Here is a 23353-nt window from a genome sequence, read left to right as displayed (position 1 = left end):
ATCCACCGGTTATCGTTTCAATATGTTCAACGCCCGGTTGAATGGAGTGTCCCATTTGGGCCTCGCCAATGCCTCAGACGGCGAGTCGCTTTCGGCCGCAATCCGGTGCTGCTCTCTCTGCAAAAGGCACAAGGATCGTTTACAAATATGACTAACGTGTGCAGTCGAATTGATCAGAAACTAAAATTACCAGCAGTCTCATGAACTCCGTAATGACCGGTGTTGTCTTGTAAACCTTCTTCACTAGGTCCCAACGGTGTCGGGCCCTCGGGACGTCACGCTCCTGCGGGACGGTGAAATCCGCCAAGGGGTCTGGGATGCCCAGACTCGCGGCTTCCGCGTCCTCCTTGGCCCATTTGGACCTCTTTCCGCCGTAACCACGGCTTCCGAGGTGGTGGCTCCCAATGTTCCTCTTTTGAAGCCCCTTCATGTACTTAGACTTTTTTGGCAGCTTCGGCCTCGGAAGCCTCCTTGAATATTTGAAACTGCTCTTCCGTGATTGTCGAATTATCCTTTACAATCTCGGAGTAGGGTTCCCCGTCGTTGATCTTTGCTTTCACTCGATTTTTTCAGGCGGCCAACGCGTCGCTAAACTTGGTCATGGCGTGTTTGTTTATCTTCTTCATTGCCGAGTCCTCGTTTGGATCTTCATAATCCTTCTCATTCCGGCCCGAGAAGAAGAATATCTGGTGAAACTTCTTTAGGAGGGAGCTCCTCATATTTTCTATCTTCTGTAGTTTCTCATCATTGATGGTGGCGGTTGTCTGTACGATGCAGCCTATTTGATTGCCATAGCACGCGCGCGCTTCCTCGGGTGCCTTTGGCTCAAAATTGCCGTCGTCCACCTCCGTGACCACCAGTCTAGTAGTCCTGAGTTTGTTAGGAACCCATTGCCTCTTTGCTTTCGGTTCTACACCGGCTCCGCTCCCCGAGGCAGCACCGGTCTCAGCGCCGGTCTCGATGCCTGTCTGAATCTCAGCGCCGGTCTCAATCTCAGCGCCGGTCTGCGTGTCGGTCTCAGTCCCCAATGCCACCGGTGGGCCCAGCAGCAACATCGGTTGATCGTCGGTAAGGCTAAAATATTCGTCTGCCGCCCGGTAGACGTCGTCGCAATCACCAGAACCCTGTCCTTCATCGTTGCTAGCCATGTTTCCTATGATTAAATCTAGTCAATTAATTCTAGACCTAATAAAATGAATAATGACATAAAAAGGACTATTGTTTTGCAGGAATGTTGACTCCTTCCTGGTGCGGTAAATCCCGGGCACTCGATATGTCCTAGTTTGTAGCACAAGTCATGCCGAAATTCACGGAAAATTTCGGCATGACCTTTGCTAAAAAGTGGACAAATCGAGAACCTGAAATTTGCTGGAACAGAAATGAATCAACATTCCGGCAAAACATAGGCCACTCAGCATCATTCCCTGGAAACAACAAAGCCACTTGGGCACAATTGAACAACTTCAATGAAAAGATATAGCATGAGCAAACACTATTGAGGAATTTGCATATAACATGGCCACTTCAATGAAAAGATATAATCAACAATAATGGAATATGCAAATGAACATCAATGACATATAGCTACTGTTCTGTTTGACCAAGCTTTTGAAAAGAAAAACAATTCTGTTTTTTATTTATAGCTAAATGCCATAGCTACTGTTTTTTATTTATAGCTAAATACTTTTGTTTTTTGTCTAAAGCTAAAAGTCTAAGAACTACATTTTCTCTAACCCTTTTGACCTCACCAGAATTTCCACAGCAAGATCTTAGTACCTACACCCAATTTCTTCAAAAATATTCAGGTCCATAGTCCAAATAATTCAAATTTCATTTGAACGAAATTTGGAACAAATTTAGGTCCATAGTCAAAATATTTTTTTATAGCTAAGTGTTTTTTGTTTATACCCTCTGTTAATTTAAATCTAAATGCTACTATTATTTATATACCCTCTATTAGTTTAAAGCTAAATGGAATTACTGTTTAGGAATTTTCATAAAAATTGCCCTAGCTAATTTCCTAAAAAAAATTGCAAATCATTTTTCCTAAATGCTATAAAATGCCTACTGCCCTAAAAAATCTAGGGTTCATATGAACACCTAGGGTTCATATGAACATCAACACAGTATCAACACATATATATAATTGCCCTAGCAGAGAGAAATAGGAGGGTAGGGACAGGAGAGGCATAGCCTTACGGTCGGCGGCGAGGGCAGGCTCTAGCTCGGGCAGCGGCGGTGAGGTCGAGGGCGGCGGCGGCGAGCTCGGGGGAGGTGACAGTGAGGTTGACGACGGCCTCGGGCGGCGGCTGTGAGGTCGAGGGGGCGGCTCGGGCGACGGCGTTGTGGTCGAAGGCGGCGGGCGGCGGCAGTGTGGTCGAAGGCGGCCTCGGGCGGTGGTGGTGGTCGAAGGCGCGCGGCAGGGCAACGGCGGCGATGGAGCAGTTGGGGGACAGGGGGGAGTAGAGAGGGGGGAAGTACTTAGCGAAATTTTGAGCCAGGGCCGCCGGGATTTGAGTCAAACTAGCAGTAGCGCGTTTTGCTGAAACGCGCTATAGCTAAGATAGCTATAGCGTGTTCCAAAGAAACGCGCTGCAGCTAACCCTTTCTGTTTTCTTTTTCTTTTTCTTTTGTTTTCTTTACATTTTCTTTTTTTCATTTCTCCTTTTTCTATTTCTTTCATTTTCATTTACTTTTCTACTTATTTTTCTATTTATTTTCTTTTACATAGCAGTAGCGATGTACAGAAGAAACGCGCTGCTACAATGTTTTTAGCAGTAGCGTGCTTCTGGGAGAAGCGCTGCTACTATTCCTAGCCTACCGGCACTAGTGAGAGAATTTTAGTAGTAGCGCTTTTCTGTGAAGACGCGCTACTACTAAAATAATGGTTGTAGCGTGGTTTTGCAACAAGCGCTACTACTAAGTAGCGCTAGCGCCGAGTTTTGACCAACGCTACTGCTATACCTCTGTGTATAGCGTTTTCCCTAGTAGTGTCCCTTGGGGCAGCACTCCAGCCGGTGTCCTTCCGCGTCGAAGACCTTGAAGAACATCAAGGAGCCGCCATCGTATTCAAGATGAATTCTGAGGGCACCCCCTGTCCGGTAGACCCGGGCGATCTTTCCCCAGCCCCGGGTCATGTAGACCTCGCCCGGAGCAACGACCGCGACCTCCGCTCCGGTTGCAAGGGTGCTACGCTCAGCATGCTGCAGCCGGAGCTCTAGAGACCCACTAGGCGGCATCTCGAAGGCGAAGGAGGGAGGAAGGCGAATCCAAGAGTGTGGAGGCATAGCAGCGTGGAGCACAAGCTCGCGAGAGGAGCCCTCAGCATGGACTCCAGGGGTGATAACGCGCACCGCCGTGACTCGCTGGCGTCGCCGGCAGCGTCGCCGGTGTCGCTCGGCATCTCCTTCTCCAAGGCCCTCGATTCGGGCATACAAGGGTAGCAGAAATCCAGGCGGCGGCTGCTCGTACCAGGGCCGCGACGTCTCCTGCCATGCGACCATGTCGCAACGGCCGGGGACAGGCCGCTTCTTCGACGGAAGCAGATCGGGACCCTCTCGGGGGGCCTTCCCCTTCTCTTCCGCTGAAAACCGGTGGATCGGCGCCATTGGCGTAGGGTGAAGCAAGGGCGAGGAAGAAGAAGGAGAGAAGCAGGAAAAGATGGACTGCGTGGGCTCTCGCCCGTCCGTACTTATAGTCCGGAGGAGGCCAACCATTGGCCTCCACGATCACAGGTAATCATGACCCATTTTTGCATGCAGGGACTTGTCAAGTCGAGCAGTTGTCGAGGCAGCATGGGGAAGCAGAGACGCCCACGTCCAATCAACCGCCACGCTGCACCCAAGGCCGCAGGCTGATGGGGCCCGTGGCGCTCCGCACTTGCCCCTTCGCTTCTTCGCTAAGCCAAGTCCGAGCACGCCTTGGGCCCAGGGGCTACTGTCGGCATTCTGGGAACAAGGGTCCCCAAACTTGCCTACCTGCGGCCTGCGGCGTGGCTCGAGTGGTGGCCCAGTGCGGCCCATCTTCATCAGCGCAAGACTCAAGACCCTCGCGAGGGGCCAAGCCTCGCGGGGCGGATGACCCAAGACTTCCTCAGGAACGGCCTCGCCAGGCAGGCTCGCGAGGAGGCGGAGAGATCAAGGCAGGGTACCTCGCGAGGTGCTCGTGACGCAAGCCATGACGATCGAGACCAAGTGGGCGCCAGGTGGGCGTCGGCCTGCGCAGTGTCCTTGTTTCCTCTTTGGTTCAAAGGGGGCAAGCACAGGCGTGTTGTACCGGGGCATCAGGCAAAGGTTGCCATTTCGGTGCAACGAGACCAAGACCAGCAGAGCAGCGGGATGGAGGTCACCGTGGAGCCCAGGACGGCATCATCGCCAGTGCCTTTGGCAGCCGAAGACCAACTTTAGTCAGGATAACTTGTACTAGATGTTCCCCTTCGAAATGGCCGTTGTTGGCGCCCTTCCCGCTCAATATTTGGGAAGAGGACCAGGGCCTTTATATATATAGGGATAGCCACCACAGTAGGGGGCATCTGATCGGCATCGAAGAGGCGATCGAACTCACCCAAGCAGTTCATCGCACCAGTTCAAGAACACCTCTCGCGAGGTTGTTCTTCCCTTGTACTTTTCATCATCAGCCCCTGAGGCAATCCACCACACCACACACTGGAGTAGGGTATTACACCACAACGGTGGCCTGAACCAGTATAAATCTTGTGTCCCTCATGTTGTTCATCGTTTTAGCTTTGATTCTCGTGAGGCGATCGGACGTGGAGTGGTAGGGGGAAGATCTTCGTGGGCACCCCAGAGTTCGAACCTTAAGGGTCTGCCGGAACCCAACATCCGACACACCCTACGAGCTACAGTGGATAGGGACGATGTGATCCTCGATAAAAGATCCAAGTCCACCTCTTTCAAGCTAGCTTAGGAAATAGTAAAATTCTAAGTACACCCGACGGACGCCAACAAAGCAACATCCATCGGGGCACAGCTGGATCTGGCAGTGGATGCCGCCCTACACGCATTCTTGCGCGAGAATTGGGATATCTTCACATGACATCCTTCAGACATGCCCGACATCCCATGAAGACTGGCCGAACACAGTCTCAATATAATCAAGGGATTTAAGCCCGTGAAGCAGAAACTACAGAGATTCTCCGAACCCAAGCGTCAAGCTATGGGAGAAGAGCTAGCCAAGTTATTGGAGGCTGGGTTCATTAGGGAAATCAAACATCTGGATTGGCTAGCCTATCTAGTTATGGTCCCTAAAAATGACAAATCATGGCGCATGTGTGTCGACTTCAAGGACCTCAACAAGGCTTGTCCTAAAGATCCTTTCCCATTGCCCCGCATTGACCAAATTATCGACGCAACTGCAGGACATGACTTGCTCTATTTCCTCGATGCCTATTCCGGATACCATCAGATCAAGATGAAGGAATCAGACCAGGATGCAACCGCATTCATCACCCCTTATGGTCCCTTTAGCTTCAACACTATGCCCTTCGGACTCAAGAATGCCGAGGCTACCTACCAGCGCATGATTCAAACATGCCTGGAAAAACAAATAGGAAAAATAGTCGAAGCCTACGTGGACGATGTGGTCATTAAAACAAAAAAAGTTGAGTCACTGGTGGATGATCTTCGCCTTACCTTCGACAATCTCCGAACATACGACATTCGGCTTAATCTGGAAAAATGTGTCTTCGGAGTTCCAGCCGGAACGTTGCTGGGGTTCATTGTTTCCCTTAGAGGAATTGAGGCGAACCCTGCAAAAATATGAGCTCTGTCTCAATTGGCCATGCCAACAGACCTAAAGCAGGTCCAGAAATTAGCTGGATGTGTAGCGGCTTTGAGTTGATTTATCTCCAAATTAGGAGAAAAGGCAATGCCATTCTACAAGCTACTATGCCGTCAAGATAACTTCAAGTGGACGGACGCAACCACGAATGGATTGGAAGAAATAAAAGCCCTTCTTGCAAGCAACCCAATCTTGGTCGCACCTGGCGTTGGAGAGCCTATGTTATTATACATTGCGGCAACCAACCAAGTAGTAAGCGCCATCGTCGTCATCGGACAAGGGGAGGAGGGACATAAATTCCCCACCCAAAAACCCATTTACTATGTATCGGAGGTCCTTACACCTTACAAATCCCGATACCCGCACTATCAGAAGATAGCCTACACAGTCTTTATGGCATCTCACAAACTTCAACACTACTTTCAAGAGTGTTCAATCACAATGGCATCCGAGGTGCCATTGAATGACATCATTAATAACAGAGATGCCATGGGTCGTATAGCAAAGTGGGCCATCGAGCTATTACCATTCGAAATCATATACAAGCCATGCCGGGCTATTAAATCCCAGGTGTTGGCCGACTTTATAGCCGAGTGGACGGAAGCCGAACTCCCTAAAGAGTACAACTCCTATTCTAATTGGGTCATGTACTTTGATGGCTCCAAAATGCTGGAAGGACTCAGGGCTGGCATAATCTTCACATCCCCCACTAGGGACACAATCCGCTACGTATTACAGATCATGTATACGGACTCTAATAATGCAGTTGAGTATGAGGCGCTGCTGCACGGTCTTCGTATGGTTGTCTCCATGGGCATACAACGCTTGGAGGTGCGCAGTGATTCGAACGTCGCAATTTCACAGGTCAACGGGGAGTTTGATGCGAAGGACCCAAAAATGATGGCATACTAAAACGCCATATTGAAAATGTCCGCTTGGTTCTACGGACTTGAGTTCCATCATGTAGCCCTGGAAACTAATCAGGAAGCCGACATCCTTGCTCGTATGGGCACTAAACGCGGCCCCGTGCCACCCAACACCTTTGTGGAACGGCTTTTCAAGCCTTCTATGGTACGGCAAGGTGAGAGCAGCAAAGGCAACACAAACCTGATCACACCTCCAGCCGCCGAACACACTGCGGACAACGTCGGTGGTTCGTATATCAACATAACACCCTCTGCTCATGAGATCATGGTTGTTATCGCCCCTTGGACTGAACCTTACTTGGCCTACCTCAATAGGCAGGAGCTCCTCGACAATCAAAACAAAGCGTGATGCATAGTTCGGTGCTCCAAAGCCTTCAAAGTACACGAAGGCGAACTATATAAAAGAAGTACAACCAGAGTCCTTCAAAGGTGTATCTCCGAAGAGGAGGGAAGGAAGATCTTGGCAGAGATACATGCCGGTCTCGATGGTCATCACGCTGCAGCACGCGCCCTTGTAAACAAGGCGTTCCGGACAAGCTTTTTCTGGCCTACGGCTCGAGCTGATGCTCAAGACCTTGTCCAACACTGTGTGGGCTGCCAACTCTTCGCCAATCAGAGCCACATGCCACCCACCGCATTAAGAACAATCCCCATTACTTGGCCCTTTGCAGTCTGGTGGTTTGACATGGTCGGACCCCTTAAAGGGGGAAGCCACAAAAAGAAATACCTATTGGTCATGGTGGATAAATTCACTAAATGGATAGAAGCCAAACCAGTTAAAACAGCTGAGGCCGGACCAGTGATCGATTTTATATCAGGCATAGTCCACCGTTATGGTGTCCCGCATGGTATCATCACTCACAATGGCTCTAACTTCACAGCTAATGAGGTGAAAACCTGGTGCACCAAGTTAGGCATTAAACTCGACTATGCATCTGTATACCACCCCCAAACGAACGGCCAAGTCGAACGGGCCAATGGTCTGATCATGAGTGGTATCAAACCAAGACTTGTGCCCTCTTTACGAGAATTGGATAAGCACTAGGTTGAGGAACTCAATTTCGTACTCTGGGGACTCCAGACGACGCCCAATCGAACGACCAGATACACAACCTTCTTTATGGTGTACGGCACTGAAGCCGTATTACCCTGCTAGATTATTCATGACTCACCTAGAGTGCGCATGTATGAAGAGAAAGAAGTCGAACTTGATCGGCAGGACGACCTGGATGGACTAGAAGAGGAGCATGATGTAGCTAAGGACCGTTTCGCATTTTATCAACAGCAGGCCAGGCATTACCAAAGCAGAGAAGTGCAGGCTAAAACATATAACTTGGAGAACTTGTTCTATGCCTCCCAGAGAAGAAAAAGGATAAGCTCAAACCCAAATAGGAGGGGCCCTTCATTATCGATGAAGTCCTTACTGGAGGGGCCTATCGCCTTCGCAATGCGGAGGATAATCGCCTTGAGCCGAACCCATGGAACACCGCCCGGCTTCGGAGATTTTACGCATAATTCGGCCCCCTCATGTCTAAGTTAAAAATTAGGTTTCTTCTTTCCATTTTCTATTTCTTTTTACCCTCTTTAACCCCCCTCCCCCTTCTTATATTGTATGTTCGGATAAACCGCATTGTTGGGGGTACGCATCTTCAAATGTATACATCCCACCATACATGGGGGCTTATTTTGAAAGAAGCATTTTATTACAAAGCTTAAAAGCTTCTTTTGCATATACTATTTGTTGTTTCTTCCATTTTATGCACCTCTATGACTTAAGTTTTTGCCAAGTTCGGTTGCCTCGCTCCTGTGCTTATACCCTACGTTCCCAATTTTTTAGCTAGGGTGTAAAGGGAGCACCTCTGCGGTTGTTACAACCAGGTTATCCGGTGTTGTACCTCAGACGGGTGAAGCCGAAAGCTAGTGTTCTTAAGAGAATATTTGGGCGGCACATATTCGACAGGATGTTTTTGGAATAAAGCGTAATAAGCCGCTATCTACACTTCAGATACAAGCCCAGCCTAAGAAAAGGAACCGCTAACGGAACTATTTTTCGTGGAAGATATTTCTTACATTAGAAAGTAATATAACCTAACTCTGCCAATCACAGTTTGTCCGTTTGAGCAATATGACTGGATTGCCTAGTTTCCTACAATACCAAATGTTTACTATTAAACATAGTATGCAGAAACACTCCAACCTTTTTGGTTCAGAGGTGGAAGCCGAAGGTCTGCAATGACAAAATTTTCATACAATTTGGCAGGAGATAAGTTCGGTCATAAAGTACATGGGTACATCAAATCGAGCGCTCACTCCCTTTCTATGCCATCTCATAGGCTATCTAATTTACAGTCCTGTTGCGAAAATTTCGCCGCTCTCATTACTTGGTCATATACCAAGTTTATGGGAATTTCCTTCCCGTCAGGTCCCCGTGGTCCAACCCTGGCCATATGGTTCGGGTCAAGACCAGTATAGCGTGTCTTCACCATGGCCCATGCCTCTCGAGCGCCTCCACGGCAGGCCAATGCCTTCCACAGCTCGAACCGACGTCGGGCACCCTTAAAAAGATCAGACAACCCCTCCATACTTTCTGGAGGGACGTCGGAGGGCCACAAGGCTTTGGCCATGTTCTTCATTGCCTTCCGAGCATGTTCATGCAGCTTGGCAAACTCCTTCAGAATGTCACTCTGAAGAACTGGCAATTCCTCCTCGGGGCGGCCGGTCAACATACCTGCATCAGCTGAACTATCATATTCCGCATTATATGATTCTCTCAAATAATCCGGAAGGTTTGCAAGACATACCGAATATACCGCCCTTCAATTTTTGGTTTTCTTGTTGCGCCTCTAAGAGTTGAGCCTTCAAGCTCTTTATCTCTTCGGCATGTTTCTTTACTTCCTCTTCCAATTTTTTATCATTGACATAGTACACTGGGGCACTCTTTATTTCTTCAAGATCCCGGGTCAGTGCACTGTTCTTCTCCTTGAGAACCTGTGATCATCAAACTATCCTTAAATCGGTTTGACACCTGCTTTAAGTCTCGGGGGCTATTACTATTATCTATCCATTAAGTTGCTGATTTTTTTTACCTGCATATCCTTTGAGACCAGGTGTGCGACCTCGGTGAGTCCGTCCCGGACAACTCGGATATAAGCACCTACAGTGCTTACGGTGTTGAATTCTGGCTCTGTTAAGGCAGGAGCGCGTAAGGCTTCTTTTAGGTGACGATGATTCATCGCACTTTCGACTTCAGAGTTGGTCACGGACATCTCATCCGGCTCTCTGTGCGACAAGCGAGCCTGTGTCGCGTCACCATGTGCCCCCGTCCCGATTGGTATCTCCGACACTGGATTAGCCGCAGCTCGGCTGGCTGGGACCTTACCCACGGTACGCCGAATACCCCTCCAGCGATAATAGAGGGAGGATTCGAATGACGGCCTGTCTTCACGATTGAATAATAAAAAAGAAGTATATACCTTTTCGATGGTGGAGCAGGTTTGGAGGTGTTGCAGGCCTCCTTTCGTTTTTCACGGCCCTTCCGTGAAGATGATGACCTTTTCTTGGTCGCCCTCCCTTGGGTACGGCCCGCTGAGCGCCGATCCTGCGAAGTATGGTCCAATGTAGAAGTAAGGAAACTGGTGGAAGTATTCCTCTTCCTTGAGAATACAGTTTCCGAACACTTACCTTCACAAAGGGATAAAGGTTGGGGTAGTTAGCCATAATGGCCACCACCAAGCCGTCAAGGCTCACCTTATAGTAGACTCCATCTTCGAACTCTACAAATATGTCCGGATCCTCATGGAATCCGGGGTCTTCATCACGATCATGATCCTCTGGCTGGGGGCAGGGCAGTTAATGTTCTCGACAACCTGCCTCCATGACTGTTCAAAAAACAAATAGCCAAGGTATCCGGTCAGTGCATTCCTATGGGTAAAAGAGCATTAAGCGGTTAAACAAACTTACCCATTCAATAGGAGAGTACATGGAGTAGGCCTCTTGGCAATTTACACGCATAAAGTCCTCTTCCTCTCCTTTATATAGGTCGGCCAGAGCTGCCGCTAATGCGGCTTAGCCATTCAGCCCCTTTTGCCTATAGCGAGACACATCGTCCTCCCCATTGTAGTTCCATAAGGGAGTTACTCGGGATTGAAGTGGTTGGATGCATCTCTTTATTGTGATAGCCATGACTTCTATGATGGAGAGTCCAGAGTGGGTCAATATCTTGATCTTGTTTACCAAGTTCATCACCTCCGCACTATCTTCTTGGGAGGACTTCGGACGCCAGTTGTATAGCTTCTTTAAAGGGGCGCTGGAAAATTCTTGCAGTCCGCGCCGAACAGGGTCCAGAAGGGGTACATCATCGATATAGAACCATTCTGAACACCATTAGGCAGACCATTTCTTTGGATCCCGACAGGGTAACTGGATCTAGCTATACGCCGTACTTCGGCACCGCCCACTTTGAAGATAGACCCGCCGCCCTGATGGCGGGGGACGAGGCAGAAGAACTTCTTCCATAGTTCAGAGTGAGCCTCGCAACCCAAGAACAGTTCGCAGAGAGCGACAAAACCGGAGATATGTAAAATAGAACCTTGTGTGAGTTGTGCAGCTGGATCCCATAGTGTTCCAGTAGGCCCCTAAGGAAGGGGTGGATTGGGAATCCCAAGCCCCTCAAAAGAAATGAAGTGAAGCACACCCTCTCCCCTTGACTGGGATTGGGGAAATTCTCCGCTGATGCATCAGTGCCTATGGTGGTTAGCCCCGCCCGCACGAAGACTAGATCTGGGGGAGGGAGGTATCCTTGCATCTGGAGTCGACTGAGCTGGAGGTGAGATATGGAACAACTATGCTAGTCCCCCTCTTGCGGGCCATGAGGACACGAGTAAGAACCAGGTTTTTGTGGCTTGCTCTGTTGCTTTTGGGTGCGATGCAAGATGACGACTTAGGGATCTCGCCTCGCTTTATAGGCGCGGTTTGTGCCTGCCAGGAATATTAAAATACAACGATAACGGACCGTTCGTATTCACCCAAGCGCGTGGAAATCGAGGCAATGGCGGAGAGGAATCATAAATACTGGGCACGGAAGCCAATGCCGGACTATCTTCAATTCGGAGTACAATGGAAGAACCCGCCTTGCAAAGCCGAAGACTCGTGTCCGCATACTACATCGACATTGAAGGCAAGTTCAGGGGCTCTGAGGGAGTCCTGGATTCAGGGGTCCTTAGATGTCCAGCCTAGGAGTTTGGGTCGGGCTGCATGGGCCGCACAGGATCATGTCAAAGATCATCTACCGTGTCCGGATGGGACTTCTCAATGTGTGGACGGCAAGAATAGAGTCCAGAGGTTTCTTTCCCTGATAAACCGAATTTGTACCATCTATAGACCCCCTCTGGTGTGTATATAAACGGGAGGGGTTAGACCGTAGAGGCAAACGGTAGGGAGCCCCCTACCCGAGATCTGCCAGTTTTGACACCGACACTGTCGTCCTCAGGAATATCAAGAATAACAAAGTCCGTTAAGACAGTGACGTTTGCAACCACAACAGGCACATCCTCACAAATACTGATGGGTATAGCAGTTGATTTATCATCCATTTGCAAAGAGATTTCAGTAGGTGTCAACTTATTCAATTCAAGTCTACAATATAAAGAGAAAGGCATAACACTAACACGGACTCCAAGATCACATAAAGCAGTTTTAACATAATTTCTTTTAATGGAGCATGGTATAGTTGGTACTCCTGGATCTCCAAGTTTCTTTGGTATTCCACCCTTAAAAGTATAATTAGCAATCATGGTGGAAATTTCATCTTCAGGCATCTTTCTTTTATTTGTAACAATATCTTTCATATACTTAGCATAAGGATGCATTTTAAGCATATCAGTCAAATGCATACGCAATAAGATAGGTCTAATCATTTCAGCAAAGCGCTCAAAATCCTCATCATCCTTTTTCTTGGATGGCTTAGGAGGAAAGGGCATGGGTTTCTGAACCCATGGTTCTCTTTCTTTACCATGCTTCCTAGCAACAAAGTCTCTCTTATCATAACATTGATTCTTTGATTGTGGGTTATCAAGATCAATGGCAGGCTCAATCTCTACATGATTATCATTACTAGGTTGAGCATCAACATGAACATCATTATTAACATTCTCACTAGGTTCATGTTTGTCACCATATTGTGTCTCAGCATCATAAATAGAAATATCATTGGGATTCTCAGGTGTGTCTATAGTAGGTTCACTAGAAGCATGCAAAGTCCTATCAGTTTTCTTTTACTTTTTTTAGAAGGACTAGGTGCATCAGTATTAATTCTCTAAGAATCTTGCTCAACTCTCTTAGAATGGCCCTCGGGATACAAAGGTTCTTGGGTCATTTTACCACCTCTAGTCATAACCCTAACATCATTATCATTATTCTTAGTACTCAACTCATTAAGCAAATCATCATGTGCCTTAAGTACTTGTTCTACTTGAGTTGTAATCATGGAAGCATGTTTACTAATAAGCTTAAGATCATTAACAGTTCTACTCATATAATCACCCAAGTGGTCAAGCATGTAAGCATTACGTTTCAGTTGTCTACTAACATAAGCATTGAAATTTTCTTGTTTAACGATAAAATTATCAAACTCATCTAAGGATTGACAAGCAAACTTATTATGAGGAATATCACCTTCATCAAATCTATAAAGAGAGTTCACCTCTACTACCTGTGTTGGGTTATCAAGACCATGTATTTCTTCAATAGGCGGTAAATTCTTCACATCTTCAACTTTAGTACCTTTTTCTTTCATAGATTTCTTTGCCTCTTGCATATCTTCAGGACTAAGAAATAGAATACCTTTTTTCTTCGGAGTTGGCTTAGGAGATGGTTTAGGAAGTGTCCAATTATCATTACTCAATATATTATTCAATAGCAATTCAGCTTGCTCAATAGTTCGTTCCCTGAAAACACAACCAACACAACTATCTATGTGGTCCCTAGAAGCATCGGTTAGTCCATTATAGAAGATCAAGTATTTCATTTTTCTTGAGAGGATGATCGGGCACAGCATTAAGTAATTGGAGAAGCCTCCCCCAAGCTTGTGGGAGACTCTCTTCTTGAATTTCCACAAAGTTAAATATTTCCCTTAAGGCGGCTTGTTTCTTATGCGCGGGGAAATATTTTTCAGAGAAGTAGTAAATCATATCCTGGGGACTACGCACACAACCAGGAGCAAGAGAATTAAACCATAACTTAGCATCACCCTTTAATGAGAAAGGAAACAATTAAGAATATAGTAATAGTGAATTTTTTTCCTCGTGAGCAAATAGGGTGGATATATCATTCAATTTAGTAAGATGTGCCACAACAGTTTCAGATTCATAACCATAGAAAGGATCAGATTCAACCAAAGTAATTAACTCAGGATCGACAGAGAATTCATAATCCTTTTCAGTAACAAAGATAGGTGAAGTAGAAAATTTAGGATCATATTGCATTATAGCATTCAAAGACTTTTCTTTCCACTTGCATAATAATTTCTTAAGATCATCTCTATCCTTACAAGCAAGAAAGTCTCTAGCTACCTCTCCCTCCATAACATAACCCTCAGGTATATCAGGAAGTTCATATCTAGGAGAGCTAGTTCTAGCAGGTGTCTCAAAGTTTTCAGTTTCAATAATTTCATCAGTTTCATAAATATCATCATCGTCAGCATAATCAAAAGTTCTACTCTAGCAAGATGTTCATCAAGTAATCCACCTAGTGGCACAGTATTATCAAGCAGAGTAGTAGCATCATAAGAATCATTCATAGCAGAAGTAGCATCATCGAAACCATGTGACATATCAGAATGAATAGCAGGTGTAGGTGTCTCAAGCTTACTCAAAACAGAAGGTGAATCAAGTGCAGAGCTACATGGCAGTTCCTTACCTCCCCTGGTAGTTAAGGGAAAAAATCTTGGTTCTAGTATCTTTCAAATTCCTCATAGTGATCAACATATATAAATCCCAAGTGACTCGGAGAATAGAGCTATGCTCCCGGCAACAGCACCAGAAAAAGGTCTTGATAACCCACAAGTATAGGGGATCGCAATAGTTTTTGAGGTAGAGTATTCAACCCAAATTTATTGATTCGACACAAGGGGACCCAAAGAATATTCTCAAGTATTAGCAGCTGAGTTGTCAAATCAAACACACCTAAAAGACTTAATATCTGTAGCAAAGTATTTAGTAGCAAAGTAGTATGGAAGTAATGGTAACGGTGGCCAAAGTAACAGTAGCAGTTTCGTAGCAATTGTAACAGTGGCAATGGAAAAGTAACTTAGCAAAGATCATATGAAACGAGCTCATAGGCAATGGATCAATGATGGATAATTATGTCGGATGGCATTCATCATGCAACAGTTATAACAAAGGGTGACACAAAACTATCTCCAATTCATCAATATAATGTAGGCATGTATTCCGAATATAGTCATACATGCTTATGGAAAATAACTTGCATAAAATCTTTTTTCGTACCCTCCCGTGGCAGCGGGGCTCCTATTGGAAACTAAGGGATATTAAAGCCTTCTTTTAATAGAGAACTGTACTAAAGCATTAGCACTTAGTGAATACATGAACTCCTCAAACTACGGTCATCACCGGGAAGTGTCCCGACTATTGTCACTCCGGGGTTGCCGGATCATAACACGTAGTAGGTGATTATAACTTGCAAGATAGGATCAAGAACACAAATATATTCACGAAAACATAATAGGTTCATATCTGAAATCATGGCACTCGGGCCCTAGTGACAAGCATTAGGCATAGCAAAGTCATAGCAACATCAATCTTAGAACATGATGGAAACTAGGGATCAAACCCTAACAAAACTAACTTGATTACATGATAAATCACATCCAACCCATCACCGTCCAGCAAGCCTACAATGGGATTACTCATACACGGCGGTGAGGATCATGAAATTGGTGATGGAGGATGGTTGATGATGACGATGGCGACAATTTCCCCTCTCCGAAGCCCAAAACAGACTCCAGATCTTCCCTCCTGAGCAAGAACAGGAGGTGGCGGCTGATGACCCACAAGTGTAGGGGATCAATCATAGTCCTTTCGATAAGTAAGGGTGTCGAACCCAACGAGGAGCAGAAGGAAATGATAAGCGGTTTTCGGTAAGGTTTTCTCTGCAAGCACTGAAATAATAGGTAATAGATAGTTTTGTGATAAGATAATTAGTAACGAGTAGCAAGTAAATAAAGTTTAGCAAGGTGGCCCAATCCTTTATGTAGCAAAGGATAAGCCTGGACAGTTTCTAATAATGAGAAAGGAGCTCCCGAAGACACATGGGAATTATCGTCAAGCTAGTTTTCATCACGTTCATATGATTCGCGTTCGGTACTTTGCTAATTTGATATGTGGGTGGACCGGTGGTTGGGTACTGCCCTTACTTGGACAAGCATCACACTTATGATTAACCCCTATTGCAAGCATCCGCAACTACAAAAGAAGTATTAAGGTAAACCTAACCATAACATGAAACATATGGATCCAAATCAATCCCTTACGAAGCAACTCAAAAACTAGGGTTTAAGCTTCTGTCACTCTAGCAACCCATCATCTACTTATTACTTCCCAATGCCTTCCTCTAGGCCCAAATAATGGTGAAGTGTCATGTAGTCAACATTCACATAACACCACTAGAGGAAAAGACAACATACATCTCATCAAAATATCAAACGAATACCAAATTCACATGACTACTAATAGCAAGACTTCACCCATGTCCTCAGGAACAAATGTAACTACTCACAAAGCATATTCATGTTCATAATCAGAGGAGTAATAATATGCATAAAGGATCTGAACATATGATCTTCCACCAAGTAAACCAATTAGCATCAACTACAAGGAGTAATCAACACTACTAGCACCCCACAGCTACCAATTTGTGGTTTTGATACAAGATTGGATACAAGAGATGAACTAGGGTTTTGAGAGGAGATGGTGATGGTGAAGATTTTGATGGAGATTGACCCCCTCCCGATGAGAGGATCGTTGGTGATGACGTTGGTGATGATTTCCCCCTCTCGAAGGGAAGTGTCCCCGGCAGAATAGCTCCGTCGGAGCCCTAGATTGATTCCGCCAAGGTTCCGGCTCGTGGCAGCGGAGTTTCGTCCCGTAAGCTTGCCCACGATTTTTTCCAGGGTAAAAGCTCTGATATAGCAGAAGATGGACACCGGGGGCCCACCAGGGGGTCCAGGAGATAGGGGCGCGCCCCCCACTCTCTTGGATGAGGTGTGGGCCCCCTGGTGTATTTCTTTCACCCAAATATTCTTATTAATTCCAAAAAGATGTTTCGTGGAGTTTCAGGACTTTTGGAGCTGTGCAGAATAGGTTTCCAATGTTTGCTCCTTTTCCAGCCAGAATTCCAGCTGCCGGCATTCCCCCTCTTCATGGTAAACCTTGTAAAATAAGAGAGAATAGCCATAAGTATTGAGATATAATGTGTAATAACAGCCCATAATGCAATAAATATTGATATAAAAGCATCATGCAAAATGGACGTATCAGCGGCGGCTCCGTATCATAAAACACGATGAATCCTTCTCTTTGATTTTTTTTCTCCTCGAACATGAATATATGGAGTTGGAGTTGAGGTCGGTGGAGCTTTGTGGGACCCACAAGACAGGAGGGCCCCCTCCACCCTTGTGGACAGGTGATGGGTCCCCTTCTGTTGATTCTTTTACTGGTATTTTTTATTTATTTCAAAAATAATCTCTGTGAAGTTTCAGGTCATTCCGAGAACTTCTATTTCTGCACAAAAATAACACCATAGCAATTCTGCTGAAAATAGTGTCAGTCAGGGTTAGTTCCATTCAAAACATGCAAATTAGAGTCCAAAGCAAGGGCAAAAGAGTCTGGAAAAGTAGATACAATGGAGATGTATCAATACCCAGGTGCTACTACGAAAACTAGTAAGGTACACATCAATAACATGTATATCAAATATACCTTTGTTCACTTTGCCATCCTTCTTATCCACCAAGTATTTGGGGCGGTTCCGCTTCCAATGACCATTTCCTTTGTAGTAGAAGCACTCAATTTCAGGCCTGGGTCCAGCTTTGGGCTTCTTCACGGGAGTGGCAACTTGCTTGCCATTCTTCTTGAAGTTCCTTTTCTTTCGCTTGGCCTTTTTTTGAAACTAGTGATCTTATTAACCATCAACACTTGATGTTTTTTCTTGATTTCTACCTTCACCGATTTCAGCATCGCGAAGAGCTCGGGAATCGTTTTCGTCATCCCTTGCATATTATAGTTCATCACGAAGTTCTACTAGCTTGGTGATAGTGACTAGACAATTTTGTCAATCCCTATCTTATCTGGAAGATTAACTCCCACTTGATTCAAGCAATTGTAGTACCCAGACATTCTGGGCATATGCTCACTGGATGAGCTATTCTCCCCCATCTTGTAGGCAAAGTACTTGTTAGAGGTCTCATACCTCTCAACACGGTCATGAGCCTGAAATACCAATTTCAGCTCTTGGAACATCTCATATGCTTTGTGGCATTCAAAAACGTTTTTGAAGTCTCAGTTCTAAGCCGTAAAGCATGACGCACTAAACTATTAAGTATTCATCATATCGAGCTTGCCAAACGTTCATAACATCTGCATCTGCTCCTGCAATAGGTCTGTCACCTAGCGGTGCATCAAGGACATAATTCTTCTGTGCAGCAATGAGGATAATCCTTAGATCATGGACCCAGTCTGCATTATTGCTTCCATCATCTTTCAACTTAGTTTTCACTAGGAACATAACAAAAATAGGGGAGCTGTATCACGAGCTATTGATCTACAACATAGATATGCAAAACTATTAAGACTAAGTTCATGATAAATTCAAGATCAATTAACCAAATTACTAATGAACTCCCACTTAAATTAATATCCCCCAAGTTATCTAAGTGATACATGATTCAAATCAACTAACCCATGTTCGATCATCACGTGAGATGGGGTAGTCATCAATAGTGAACATCTCTATGTTGATCATATCTACTATATGACTCACGTTCAACCTTTTGGTCTCCAGTGTTCCGAGACCATGTCTGTCCATGCTAGGCTCTTCAAGTTTAACCAAAGTATTCTGCATGTGCAAAATTGTCTTACACCTGTTGTATGTGAACGTAGAGTCTATCACACTGATGAAAGAAATATGCCCTAGAGGCAATAATAAAGTTGTTATTTTATATTTCCTTATTCATGATAAAGGCTTATTATTCATGCTAGAATTGTATTGATCGGAAACCTTAATACATGTGTGAATACATAAACAAACACCGTGTCCCTAGTGAGCCTCTACTAGACTAGTTCGTTGATCAAAGATGGTTAAGGTTTCCAAACCACGGACATGAGTTGTCATTTGATAATGGGATTACATCATTAAGAGAATGATGTGATGGACAAGACCCATCTGTTAGCTTAGCATAATGATCGTTTGGTTTTATTGCTGTTGCTTTCTTCATGACAAATACATATTCCTTCGACTATGAGATTGTGCAACTCCTGGATACCGGAGGAATTCCTTGTGTGCTATCAAATGTCACAACATGACTGGGTGATTATAAAGATGCTCTACAGGTATCTCCGAAGATGTTTGTTGAGTTGGCATAGATCGAGATTACGATTTGTCACTCCGAGTATTGGAGAGGTATCTCTGGGCCCTCTCGGTAATACACATCATAAGCTTGCAAGCAAACGACTAAGGAGTTCATCACGAGGTGATGTATTATGGAACGAGTAAAGAGACTTTCTCGTAACGAGATTGAACTAGGTATGAAGATACCAACGATCGAATCTCGGGCAAGTAACATACCAATGGACAAAGGGAATTATGTATGTTATCATAACAGTTTAATCGATAAAGATCTTCGTAGAATATGTAGGAGACAATATGGGCATCCAGGTTCCGCTATTGGTTATTGACCGGAGAGGTGTCTCGGTCATGTCTACATAGTTCTCGAACCCGTAGGGTCCGCACGCTTAATGTTCGATGAAGATATAATATTATATGAGTTATGTGATTTTGTCACCGAATGTTGTTTGGAGTCCCGGACGAGATCATGGACATGACTAGGAGTCTCGAAATGGTCGATAGGTAAAGATTGATATATAAGACGATGGTATTCGGACACCGGAAGTGTTTCAGGGGGTACCGGGTACTTATTGGGTCACCGGAAGGGGTTTTGGGCACCCCTGGCAAAAGATATGGGCCTTATGGGCCAAGAGGGGAAGCACACCAGCCACAAGTGGCTGGTGCGTGATGTCTACTACACAACCTTCTTCTTGTAGACTCGTGTTGGGCCTCCAAGCGCAGAGTTTCGTAGGATAGTAGCAAATTTCCCTCAAGTGGATGACCTAAGGTTTATCAATCTGCTGGAGCCGTAGGATGAAGATGGTCTCTCTCAAACAACCCTGCAACCAAATAACAAGAGTCTCTTGTGTCCCCAACACACGCAATACAATGGTATATTGTATAGGTGCACTAGTTCGACGAAGAGATGGTGATACAAGTGTAATATGGATGGTAGATATAAGTTTTTGTAATCTGGAAATATAAAAAACAATAAGGTAGCAAGTGGTATAAGTGAGCGAAAACGGTATTGCAATGCTTGGAAATAAGGCCTAGGGTTCATACTTTCACTAGTGCAAGTTCTCTCAACAATGATGACATAATTAGATCATAACGCGCGACAAAAGTCACTCCAAAGTTCCTATCACAGAGAACATAAGATGAAATTGCTTGTAGGGTACGAAACCATCTCAAAGTTATTCTTTCCGATCAACCCATTGAGCTATTCCTATAAGTGTCACAAACAGCCCTACAGTTCATAGTAAAATAACACCATATGACACACATCAATCAACCCTAATGTCACCTAGCACTACTGTCGGATGCTGCTAACGCGACACTACGATCAGAGACCCTTTCACGAAGCTGTGTGTGATGCATTAATCGCAGACAGTGGTGTAAAAGAACCGTCAAAAAGGTGCAAAACATTTGCGATGATGGATGCATCAAACACGGTTCAGATTTTTGTTGCGTGTGCAATTCAGGGCGTACGGTTTAGTTCAATTAATTGTTTGCGATGAGGGTGAACAAAAGAAACGGGCTGCCAGACGAAGGCGTGTGTGATGTATAGCATACGGTTCGCTTGGATGAACTATTTGTGATTGATGAATTCATTGCTGACGGGTTACCTAGTGCGGTCCGTGTGTCTTGTGATATGCTCTGTCTGCAGAACATATATGCTCTGTGTACAGAAGAACAACATATATATACTTGTAACATGACATGATTGCAATACCAAATTAAACATCCAATTACGTTATATAACAAATACCATAAATATTGCAAGGTTCAAATTCAAAGATTACAACGCCCAAATTCAAACATTGTGAACATCGACATTTCTGCAAAGGGATTAGCCGCTGACAAGTCATGTATGTGTTTGACACAATGACTCCCAATTGCTCTGTCATATGCTGTTCCAAAATGAAGTTTAGCTCTTTTGGAGCCTCTTCCATTCTACAGTACCTGCCGGCTCTGATCAACATACCATTCATCTTTCCTAATTAAATGCGTGTTCAACCTTAGTACCCTTAGCACCTTTGCTCTGGCAAGAAAGAACCTGGCGAGTGTAATCTCTGGTAAGGTCCCTCAGTAGGAGTTCAAAGTAATATTTGAGAGATGCAGATCCGGGCATTCGATGTGATTGTCGTTATAAACATTATCCACCTTCGAGCCTATTATTATCTACAAAAGAAGAGAACACGTGCAATTTTGAACAATACCACACGCCTATTTGGTTTGCGGGATTTGTAAAAGGCACCAACGTGCCATCTTTGATCTGACATGATTAACATGGGCATTTGATTACAATCTAGAAACTTGTAGCCTTCTTCCCAAGAGGTTGGATTGGATGAAAAATTCCCTAAGAAAACTACTATAGATGAATCCAAAGGAGAAATGCTTATGGATTGTAACCATATGAATCAAGCAACCAATATGTGGTGGGGGTGTATGTCCTGAAATCCTCCAAAATTCCTTCAGAAATCATAGTACATTGTCATTGTAAACTTGGGAAAAGGTGCAAAAAATTGAACTCCCTTATGGTTAACATTTAATAGGAAAGGAACATCACCTTGATATATAGCTTCTTCAGACACGGAAAGCATCTCAGACAACTCACAACTTGGTCCAGGTTGGGGCCAAGGATTCTAGTGCCAAGACCTTCACTATGCCCAGAATCTGGGTGAAGCTTTGCTGGATGACAGATAAACATACATCTTCAAAACTAGAAATAATGTTGATATCAAGAAACAGAGGTATAAGGCGACTGTTGTACCTGAAAGTAGTAGTATTTGACAGACGAGTAGCCCACCACTGCCAATTTCAGCGCAGAAATGACATTGAATCTTGTTGGACCTTGTTGATCAACTACAAGTAATCTCTCAAGTGAAGGTGTGTCCTCAATGACCATATTGTGGTCCACCTTTTGTGATCTCTTGTTGCAGCACCAACAACACACATAAATAGTCCGGAGAATCCTGGAGGTGATGAGGAAGGTACTCGACCAATTCACCGACTGAAGATGAAGGAACTTGAGTGCAGTACAGCCTCGGAGCAGGCGCTCCATGTCATCCTTTGGGATGCGGACGGTGACGAGCTCAAGGTGCTTCAGTCATGGTAGAAAAAGAGCGGGCGCGTCATTAAGGGGGGATGGCAGTTCATGAACTTGGCGAGGTGCAGCGTGATACGTCCATTTTGCATGATGCTTTTATATCAATATTTATTGCATTATGGGCTGTTATTACACATTATATCTCAATACTTATTGCTATTCTCTCTTATTTTACAAGCTTTACCATGAAGAGGGGGGATGCCGGCAGCTGGAATTCTGGGTGGAAAAGGAGCAAACATTGGAAACCTATTCTGCACAACTCCAAAAGACCTGAGACTCCACGAAACAACTTTTTAGATTTAATAAGAATTTTTGGACAAAAGAAATAGGCCATCTTCTGCTATATGAAGGGTTTCCCCCTGGAAAAAATCATGGGCAAGCTTACCGGACAAAACTCCGCCGCCACGAGGCGGAACCTTGGCGGAATCAATCTAGGGCTCTGGCGGAGCTGTTCTGCCGGGGAAACTTCCCTCCGGGAGGGGGAAATCATCACCAACGATCCTCTCATTGGGAGGGGGTCAATCTCCATCAACATCTTCACCAGCACCATCTCATCTCAAAACCCTAGTTCATCTCTTTATCCAATCTTGTATGAAAACCACAAATTGGTACCTGTGGGTTGCTAGTAGTGTTGATTACTCCTTGTAGTTGATGCTATTTGGTTTACTTGGTGGAAGATCATATGTTCAGATCCTTCAAGCATATTATTACCCCTCTGATTATGAACATGAATATGCTTTGTGAGTAGTTACCTTTGTATCTCAGGACATGGGTGAAGTCTTGCTATTAGTAGTCATGTGAATTTGGTATTCGTTCGATATTTTGATGAGATGTATGTTGTCTCTCCCCTAGTGGTGTTATGTGAACATCGACTACATGACACTTCACCATTATTTGGGCC

The sequence above is a fragment of the Triticum aestivum genome, chromosome 1B (genome assembly GCF_018294505.1).
Source record: "Triticum aestivum cultivar Chinese Spring chromosome 1B, IWGSC CS RefSeq v2.1, whole genome shotgun sequence".
NCBI lineage: Eukaryota > Viridiplantae > Streptophyta > Magnoliopsida > Poales > Poaceae > Triticum > Triticum aestivum.
This window is presented reverse-complemented; position numbering follows the sequence as displayed.